Raw genomic sequence first — 11,257 nt, 5'->3', positions numbered from 1 at the left:
CTATCACTGCTGCTGCTCTGAGGTTACTGCTGGTTAAAGAAAACTGAAGACAAATAAGAAGGAGGTCCAAGTTGTCCTGTTGTTCCCCATTTCAGTCTTTTCTCTTAGTTTTCACTGTTTTTTGCTGAATGGTAAGCTGTTTGGTTCCCTTTTACTATTCTGTCCAATATAAAATAATTTATTATTTCAACTTTCTGGTTTATTGTCCTTTCTACAATCATTAACAGTGATTTCCTTAAATCACTTGATCTACAATTATGTGTTGCGGCAGAAAATTAAGGAAAAACATGGATGTCATGACCGAAGAAGCAGTAAGCCAAAATTTTGCACTTATGCCAAAACATGAATATTAAATTGCGGGTACAGGGAGAGGAAAGTGTAATTTCAAGTTGCTAGGATCCACAAGGAGCTACAAGGCAGCCACTACAACCTACTTGGAACTGATTAGTGCTGCAGCTGACTAACACTTTACTGTTATTAACTGATGTTGTAAGATTACACGTGTCTGAAGATCAGATCAGCTGCAGTGCACGTCTGCAGCTTCACCTGGAAACACTGAGACGCTTCTGCAGGACTGCATTACAGAGACAATCAGCTTATAAACGTGCTGAGTATGACCGCAAACAGAGAATGACGAAGTCCTCTGATGTGAACACACCACGTGGTGAGAGTAACTACTCTCACCACGTGGTGCCTCTAAATGAAAAAAGCAGTTTGAGACTGAGTAAGATGATGACAGAGATATTTTCTATAAATATTAGTTCACATCATGCTGAATCCTCTGACAATAATTGGATGTAGGGATGTCCAAATCCAAAGATCTGGATTGGGCCCAGTCAATGCAATTTTCAAGTGGCCAAATTCATCGCTATGAACCTATGCCTAATCCTTGTCAGTGGTAGCAGAATTAATCTGAATAATTTGCTTAATAACTGCAGCATTGTCAACTGACGAATCAATGATGTAAATTTTACAGCTTAAACAGCGTTGTCCTTTACTTACAATTTTGCTATTTCTTGCCACAAATACACTACCGCTCAAAAGTTTGGGGTCACTTAGAAATGTGCTTATTTTTGAAAGAAAAGCATTTTTTTTTCAATAACGATAACCTTAAATTAATCAGAAATACTATCAAGGCATTGTTAATGTCGTAAATGATTGTTCTAGATGGAAACAGCTGATTTTTAATGGAATATCTACATAGGGGTACAGAGGAACATTTCCAGCAACCATCACTCCTGTGTTCTAATAGTACAATGTGTTAGTTAATGGTGTTGAAAGGCTAACTGATGATTAGAAAACCCTTGTGCAATTATGTTAGCACATGAATAAAAGTGTGAGTTTTCACTGAGAACATGAAATTGTCTGGACGACCCCAAACTTTTGAACGGTAGTATATGTCTTATGAGGCACAAAAGCTGTAAGTTACTTGTGTTGCTGTTACACCAAAAAAGCTAAACTAGTTGATCTTAGCTTGAGGTAACGTAGAGGCTCATCCTAGCAGCACATCTAATTTACAATACTGTGTATTATCTAGGAAAAGGGTATCGGATTGGTACTCTGTATCAGCAGATACTAAGTATTAAATGATTGGATCAGATCAGGGTCAAATGAACTTGATTGTGACTTCCCTGATTGGATGCACTGGTATTACATTCTGTCCAGACAATCATGATGCAGTTCATGACTTTCCATCCTACATCATTACCAGGTCAAACTTTGAAATTGTAAAATATATCTTAATATGTTGTGTGTGGCAGCATTTGCCACATGTGACTTTCAGGAAGTACATTCTGGAAACATAAGCTCAGAAACAACAGTAGACAACGTTCCTGTCCTGCAGACGCCTACACATTCCTCTCCATTGTTGATGAGGACCTCACCCACAACAATCACTGTCATCAGAACTTCCACTGAAGATTTGGCAAAGAGCACCAGGCTGTTCTCATCCAAACTCACAGAAAGGCTCAAAATCTGTCACAAGATCACAAGAGCCACAGACCACAGATGCTGTGATAGTTCTGCCAGTGGATATGAAAACAGAAATGTAGAAAAATGATACATTTAGACATGAACATCAGAGTGTCGCTTTGCTTGTTGTGATTATCTCCACAAGTAAATCAACACTTCCCTGCACAAAATGTGGAAAGCTGCCAGAGAGAAACAATGGGAACCTTAATTAGATCAAGAGTTTATTCAGGGATTGTCATTACATGCATGTCTGTGTGTCAAAACACATTCACATAGAGAATCAGATACATTTGCCCTAGATTTTATTGTTCTCTTTCTTTAACTTTCAGTTTACAGTTAGATTAGCTACAGGCATGAAACCTGAAGACAGGTACATTCGTGTCCCCATTCTGTTTTTACTCTACTAACAATGTATGGAAAGAAGTATGATCCATTTGTTATTTATCAAAAGTAAGATATTTTCCAAAACCTGATCTGACTTGAAACATCCTCCTGTGGGCTGCACTCTGAGATCATTAAGTTCTAATAAAAAGAATGTATTTTTAGACCTACAATATACTGCAGTCATATAATAGGCTAGGCAGGTCATGTCATAAACAAAAGGTCCCTAAAATGTGTACGTATTCCTCCATAACAATAAATATTCATCACTAAATAAAGAAGAAAAAATTGAAGGGACCATATTATGTACAAACCTTTTCCTGAATTTTTAACATGTTTCCACTTTGTCCAGACACCCACAAAACATGACAACATTCCCTCATTTCTTTTATTTCAGAAATTGTTGCTACCTCTATCCCTCCATCTCTATCCCTCTACCTCTTCCCCTCTACCTCTATCCCTCTACCTCTTCCCCTCTACCTCTATCCCTCTATCTGTATCCCTCTATCTCTACCTTTCTACCTCTTCTGTCCCTCTCAACCCGCCCGGCCAGCAGGCAGATGGGTCCCCCCACATTAGAGCCGGGTTCTGCTCGAGGTTTTTTCCCTGTTAAAAGGGTGTTTTCCTTGCCACTGACACAGTGTTGTGTCAGCACTGGAGAATGGTTTGACAACACCTCACCATCATTCAGCTATACGTAAAAAAAGAAATTCCCACTCTTTTACCACCACAAAATAGTAATTGGGGAATTGCTTTGGTGAACCGTTTCCATGCAGGGAGGTGAGCGCTGTCAGTAAAGTCTAATTGAAATACTGATTGTCCTGTTCTGTGAAACAAAGCAGGTGAATTTTTTTTTTCATTTAACGCTATATTCTATTTATTTCCCTTCTGCCTTCCGAGGGTCAATTAGGCTCAAATATATTCTCCATAATACATAACAAACAGTACAGCAACATGTCATATCAGCAGTCAAAAAACTGTTTACCTTGTGGGTGAAAAACCTGACTGGACAAACATGTCTTTCTACTTACAGAACACTATTTGGCTCCAATATTGACTAACTAACCAAAAGAACCAAGCAGACCTGTCATGCTGCACAAACTGTCTGTCTGGTTGTGACCAGGCCGCACCAAAGGGTGTTTTCCTTGCCACTGTCGCCTTAGGGCTTGCTCTGGGGGTCAGGCATATGGGTTCTGTAAAGCGTCTTGAGACAATTTGACTGTAATTAAATTATAAATAAATTATAAATAAAATTGAATTCAATTCAATTGTCACGTCAAAACAGGATAAGCCCCGCCCCCATCTGACTCCTCCTCTCTGACACTTACTGAATATAGGTTACAGTCAGTTTGCTCACAAAGTGGCAGCCATGATACAAGCTGTTCTCTAAATGCAAAGGAAACTTACTTCACTGTTTCCTTTCTTTTAACCTTTAGCATAGAATACAGTGATCCATCCTTTATGAAAGGAAAGCAGATAAAATTCCAAAATTTCCATGTGGCAGTAACATTCAACGTGATGCACCACCCACAGCGGACCCATCTCAACAACATCTGCTGACAAATGTAGCCTGGTGAAGATACAGTCAGATTCTATTGACACCACAATTATCTTTTCCACTGTCCACATGAATTCACTGACATCTTGTCTTCAACTCATGACATTTTCCAACAAGGTCAAGGAAAAGTGTTTAAGGAAAGACACTGAATGTAATTTTTTTTCAACCTTTTGACTACAACCAAAGAAGAAGATACTGAGGAAAATGCACCTGTAGCGCTCTTATTGAAAGGGATGTAGGCAGCGGCAGCCCAGTTGGATTTAAAGCTACAGACACTGAAGCAGCCTGTTTGAAACAGAGGAGTGGGCTACAAAGAATGATTAATGGGTTAGCAAGGTATGCTAAGTCACAAAGGTGGCTCTCTTTTAACATTCTAGATCACTATGGTAACTGATGCCAAACAGATAACTTGCTCCACAGAAGGATCTTTTCAAAGATCTGGAGTGGAAATCCATTGTACAAAGCAACATCCGTTAACGAGTTCTTTTCCTGACGCTTACATCATTGCAAATTTCCCCATTGTGGGGTTAATAAAGGATTCTCTTCTCTTCTCTTCTCTTCTCTTCTCTTCTCTTCTCTTCTCTTCTCTTCTCTTCTCTTCTCTTCTCTTCTCTTCTCTTCTCTTCTCTTCTCTTCTCTTCTCTTCTCTTCTCTTCTCTTCTCTTCTCTTATCTTCTCTTCCTCTCTTGCATCATTTGCAGTAACAGTGCCATGATGTCTCAAATTTACCTTTTTATGGACTGTGCACAGAACCCAAGGAAGAAAACCTGGTTAACAAAGAAAGTTAGTAACCTGTGTTGTGATACCAGTTATCTCTGACTGAGGTTTTGGTTTTTTGGGCAAGCTAATAAAAAGAAAGTCCTGCTATGTGAAACCTGCTGTGTAGTACATCCTTCAGGGCTAAACCCTAGGCTGCTGTGGGCATGGTAGGATGAACAATCTGTGCATCATTTGGAGCTAAATTTTGAAACACACAATCTGTGTTCAGCCTCAGTAACACCTCTGATTAGGCCCTTCTTCATGATCAAACTTCAACATCGGCCTACACGAGGACCCTCAAGTACCGGCAGTTTTCAGTACACATTCCCCATCGAACTCCTGCTGAATATTTCATCCTCAAAGCAGAGATAGAGTAGCCCGTGCTGTTCACACGATCTGCCTTTTGTCTTCGGTGTGAGGAGTGAAGTACCAGGTCAGCGGTGTCAGTCTCGAACAGCACTGAGGCGACAGGTTGAAACACAAGAGATGTCGTGTTTTTTCAGCAAGTGTCTCATGTGCGACTCTGTGACACTGGACTGGAGTTCACAAAGGGCATCCAGGGGATGGTCTGTCCTGAAAACTAAGATGCTCAGAGTTCACCTGAGCTTCAGCCCTGACTCAGATTACTTTTTGTCTGCTGCTGTTATGCATCTGTTGCAAACAGTCAAATAATATATTGCTTCAGTCACGCTGAAGAAACTGAAAATGGGGTGTTTGTGTTGTTAGGTTCCTGCTACTGATTTTGTTTGGTGAGATTATTGGAAAATAGTCTAAACACATGCAAAACTAATCCCATACCCATCAGCTTCAGCCACACTTTGTGTTTGGTGCTAATTAGCAAACTCTAGCATGCTGACATTCTAAATTTGTGTCTAGTTCAGCAAACATTACACCTTCTGAATAACAGCCCATTAGCTTTTGCATTTATTGCCTGAAAACAGCCCGGTAGAATGTTAGTTTTGTTCTTTGATATTCTAGATGTTCATTGTATAACAGCAAAAAGAGATCACATTGTACCTGTATTTATGTTTGAAATTTAACAAAAAATAATAAAAAATTATGGTGAAAACCATAAATTATTTACCAGCCCAGGAGTTGCATCCTTCTGAGGCTTCATTTGAGAACTAGATGTTTCACAGAGCACAATAAATACTGTCGCATTTTAAATACTCCTTCAAATGTGGCTTAGAAATGCCTCCTCCTTCTCCCAGGTTGTGCAGGATTCATCTGCTGGCCCAACCTATCCAAACATTTATTGTGCGCTTTGATTTTTGAGAATATAGCCGACTCTGCAAGTGGATGCTTTGCTAGCTGATGATTGCACTTTTGAATGTGAGTATTTGGTTATTCCAGTTTTCTCCAGTTTGATCATAAGACAAAAAAATGAAATCCGACTCCCTCTCGACGAAAAATGACTAAAGCCATCTATGGTGCGTGCAGTGACTAGGAGTGGTGACTTTTATCAGGTATCAAGGTCCTGACTGTCATGGACACTCACTGTAGGATTTTCTAGGTGAAAATAATTAGATATTGCGAGTTGTTAGTCTTGCATAGCCAGACCTATCTCCACAGTGTACATAACAAACAGTACAGCAACATGTCATATCAGCAGTCAAAAAACTGTTTACCTTGTGGGTGAAAAACCTGACTGGACAAACATTTCTTTCTACTTACAGAACACTATTTGGCTCCAATATTGACTAACTAAACAAAAGAACCAAACAGACCTGTCAGTGCTGCACAAACTGTCTTTGTTTTCTGAAACAAACTGAAATTCGAAAACGATCCAGACTGAACATCTGGTTATTCAGATTAGCTACATATCAGCTACTTTTTCCTATACTGGTTGCACTCTGGTTGGATAGCAACAACATTAAATCAGTAATTAAGATAGCTTTCAGAACACAAACTTATGTCACTACATTTAGTTGAAAACACCCTGCAAGTCTCTCAGAATGAGCTATTACAGTTTATTGAATATTTTGGTTTTACATGAGCTGTCATGTTGTCCATTTTTGTGAACAGTCTGATCAAAATATCCAGTATAAAAAGCTCACCTTATTATACCAAATATGTACTAAGAGTGAACCCAGTACAACCTCACTTACTGCACTGGTAATTGTTTGTTCATAGAAATATTTGCTTTTCTTATTTAATTAATCTAAACTGAATCTATACTACACTTTCATGCAAAACATATGCATGAAATTGTACAATAAAATTATTTTTCTTTAAATCCCATTATTCTGCCACATTCCCAACAAAGTCACACAGTATTTAAGCTTGTCATGTGCAAACAGCATCAATCCGCCAGTGATTGTGATCAAAAAGAACACAAAGAGGGCAGTAGGGGAAAACATTTCAGCACATTTCTTTGCATTATAAATAATGAGGCCAAGAATTTGACCTCAGCCTTGGTATTTGTTCATGGACTCAGTGTGACTGAAATGAAAACGTCTGATGACGTCCTAAAGCAGAAATAGGCCATCAGATTACTTACTACAGTGTTAATTATTAATTAGCTTAATTTATAATGTCACACGTATTTTGTTTTTACTACTACCTGTGTCTTGTTGCCATTCTTTTATTTATTTATTCATTGGCTTTATATGGTGAGGAAAATGTGAATGCCACATATGTATATTCTCTGTTGAACGCCATTGAAATCCAGTGGTAATAGAAGTCAGAATAAGCTTGGACAAGCACAGAAATATAAAGGTATTTACATAAATGTACAATTTATGCAGACTACCTATTATTTTGTGTTGATGAAGGTGCAGCCGCAGATTTCTGTTCGGCCTGTTTGGAGGCCTCAGCTCACCACGTGGCTTTAGCTTTTCTTTGCTTGGCTCTTACAAACGCTTTAGTTTTAGCTTAGCAGAATACATCTCTTGGCAATGAACGGTTATGTTCCATAACAAAAATGAGGCTAATACCAGACCGTTTTCTTCTTCTCAATCAACATCCATATCTGTTAAATGAATGACACATCCAAATTCTGGAGCAAATTCCTGCTGACATTGGGTGAGAAGTTATGTCCTGAATCAGTCACCTACTCATCACAGGACGATCACAGACAAACAACAACCAAGCACATTCACACCCACAGCCAATTTAGAATTACCATCCTACCTAATGTGGCAGGAAACTGGGGCACCTGGAGAAAACCCATGCAGGTACAGAAAGAAGATCCAAACTCTGAACAGAAAGACTTCTCTCCCAAATCCCATCTGTACATCCCTTTAACGTTTCCTTTGTTAGGTTCTGATCCTTTTAACGATTGGGACAGTGCCTCTGCTCATGACGTGGCGAATCCTGGAAATAAACACAATCCTTTGTTACTGTTAGTAGCAAAGAATTGTCACACACAGAGGAGATAATCAGATCAGGAGATGGAGATTGACTACAGAAGATCTAATAGTTTGTTAGAGATGTGGATTAGTGCAAGTAGCCTTTACATGAGTTTCATAGAATCTTACATGATATGCAGATTCAGTATATACTTCCTGGGACTTATTCTGCCCTTTCACTTACTGTACAGTGTTTTAGATACTGTTGCTGTCATTTACACCACACAGACTCCCCCAGTAGGTTTCACACACTGTTACATCACGAAGGTGCTGCTCCATGGTGGCTGGTAGGTGGCACTGAACCCTGTGTCCTCTGCTTACCCAGGCAAGCTGGACCGCCAACATGAACGCTGTGATGTGCCAAGATCAAGTAGCCCGGCTGCTATCTTGTTACTAATCTGATAATCTGTTTCGCACGGGGGCTCTTTTCCATTCCCCTTTACATAACCGAGTCTATGTTTGGCTTCACACTGGGAGTCTGAGCCAAGCTGACCACAGTGAGGGACAGACGGACACTTTCAGAGAAAGAACAGAACTTTGTGGTCACCTTCAGGGGGTGGAATAAATTTGTTTTCTCACATTTCTCTTCCTATCATGTTTATCCCTTCACTGATTTTTTTTCAGAGGGGTCAGAGGTCAAAGTCAGTTATATTACAGCCATATCCATTCTGGACCTAAAGCCATTGTCTTTGTCACTCACCTTTAAATTAAGTAATAGTCTATTTTTTGCCATAGTCATTGACGTGACAATACTGCATTTTTTGACTTCATCTTTTCCTGTAGAACTCAAGTTTCTCTTCCTAAGTCTAATTTGCCCTTCCTTTTTCTTCACTTTTCACCAGATATTTAAAAAAAAAAATCTCACCACTAGTGCACCAACAACATGGTTCTTGGATTGAGGATTAAATTACAAAGCAAGAACAGTGTTACCATAGAAACTGCACTCAGTTACATTGTAAGATATTATTGAGTATTTTTTTCATTTCTTAATTTTATGTATTTATCATATGTGTCTAGATTAGAGGTCTTTCTTGCAATGCAGTTCAGTGCAGTAGTTGTGGAAGAACAAACTGTGTGTATGATGTTATCCAAAGAGGCATTAGGTTAAATTGGCTACACTGCACTTTGCCTGTTAGAAGCATCTATTTTAAAAAAAAAGAAAGAAAGAAAGAAAGAAAGAAAGTGTAAGCAGAAAACTTCAGTAAGGCCCCCTCTAAGCTAATCCAGGAGAGCACTGATTAAAAAAGAGAAAAAGCCAAAAAACTAGGTCAGTCCCTCAGGGCAAACAACTATAAAAATAAGGGTATATAACCTATTGAACATTACCTCACCATACTGGCACAGGAAAAAATGCACTGTAAACTACAGGACTTCAACAGTAATGTCAAGGACTGTTCATTGATGGAAGAAATACTTTAATAGCTAAGCTGAAGTAAAAGTATAAACACCAAAACTATTATAAGCATAATAATCAGAGTTTTGCTGTGCTGGGCCTTACTTTGTGCTATGGCCATGCAGTCTAATCTGATCTAATGTAAACTGAAAATATATTCCCAGTTCAGTAAACAGGTGTTCAGTATAAAGTACATCATTTTCTCCTAAAGCATATGCTAGATGGCTTAAAGCTGATTTATGAAGTATCACGAAATAGACCAAATAAACTAAGTGCAACCTAAAACCTTTAAGAAAGCCAGTGTGTTATCTCTCACTTTACATTGTTACAGTACTGAAATATTTCTTTCTGTGATCTTGACTTTAAAACAAATCTACACTTTGTCACCATCTTTATAGTGTTCTTGATTAAAAAAAAGAAGTCCTGTATATCCTATTTATTTATTTTTTTCATTATCATACAAAGATGTAGCTCTTTTTTAAATCATCTCAAAATTACAAAAACAAATTAATAGAAACCCTTTATTTAAAATTCTTTTACACTGATTTGACCCCTTTAACTGATTTTTGTGTATCATAGTAACACATTGAAACAACCTCCTTCTGCCTTTCAATGACTTAGATTTAACTCTGCACTGCTGCCTCCTGAATGTGCAAATCTATGAAGTCCTCACCTCGTTCCCTCTGTGTATCCCTCCACCACTCACTGCAGCTCAAGCAAACCAGCTTACTTAAAACTTTTCCCTAACACTGTCAAACTACTCAGTGCTAAGCTGTGGCAAATTGTAAGCACTGAGTCATTTAGACAGACATGTTTTAACTAGAAACCGATTCTGAAGAAGGAAGAAGGTTCCTCAGGTATGAAAGTCGGAATCTGTGTTTTTGAGACAGTACTTGGTGCACTGCAGTTTCAAGGTGGAAGTGTTGACTGCTTATCTCACTCATACATACATACATACATACATACATACATACATATATACTCTCATAATGTATTCCAGCATTTACAAAAACTACATAAAAAGGTTAGAAAAAAGTATTTTTAACATGTAATTTTTCATAAATAAAATAAAAGATTCTCAATATATGCAACTGCTTCAACTGCTGAACCTTTTTTAAAATAGATAGATAGATAGATAGATAGATAGATAGATAGATAGATAGATAGATAGATAGATAGATAGATAGATAGATAGATAGATAGATAGATAGATAGATAGATAGATAGATAGATAGATAGATAGATAGATAGATAGACATCGATCAGGCGTAACATTATGACCACCTGCCTAATACTGGTTGGATGGTGGCAGTGAATTCTGTGGGTACTGTGGCTTGCAGGGTGGGACCTACCTAGATCAGGCTTATCCTGACACATCACATCCCACAGATGCTCAGTAACATTTGGATCTGGGGAGTGTGGAACCCAGGTGAACACCTTAGCTCTGTCATGTTCCCCGGGCCACTCCTGAGCAGTTTTTGTGGTGTGTCAGGGTTGCATTGTCCTGCTGAGGGTGGAAACTGGCATCAAGGACTGCTGTTGCCATGGGGGGTTGGAGGGTTGCTGAACCTGCAATGTTTAGGTGGGTGGTACATGTCAAACTTCCACATGAATGTCAGGACTCAAGGTTTCCCTGCAGAACATTGTATTATAACAAGATGATCGATGTTATTCACTTCACCTGTCAGTGCTCATAATGTTGTGGCCGATTGGTGTATATACATATGCAGTACCGTTCAACAGTTTGGGGTCACCCAGACAATTTCATGTTCTCCGTGAAAACTCACACTTTTATTCATTGTCAACATAATTGCACAAAGGTTTTCTAATCATCAATTAGCCTTT

Source organism: Amphiprion ocellaris, chromosome 3, assembly GCF_022539595.1.
Source record: "Amphiprion ocellaris isolate individual 3 ecotype Okinawa chromosome 3, ASM2253959v1, whole genome shotgun sequence".
Lineage (NCBI taxonomy): Eukaryota > Metazoa > Chordata > Actinopteri > Pomacentridae > Amphiprion > Amphiprion ocellaris.
The sequence above is the reverse complement of the archived record's forward strand: the minus strand, read 5'-3'. Positions refer to the sequence as shown.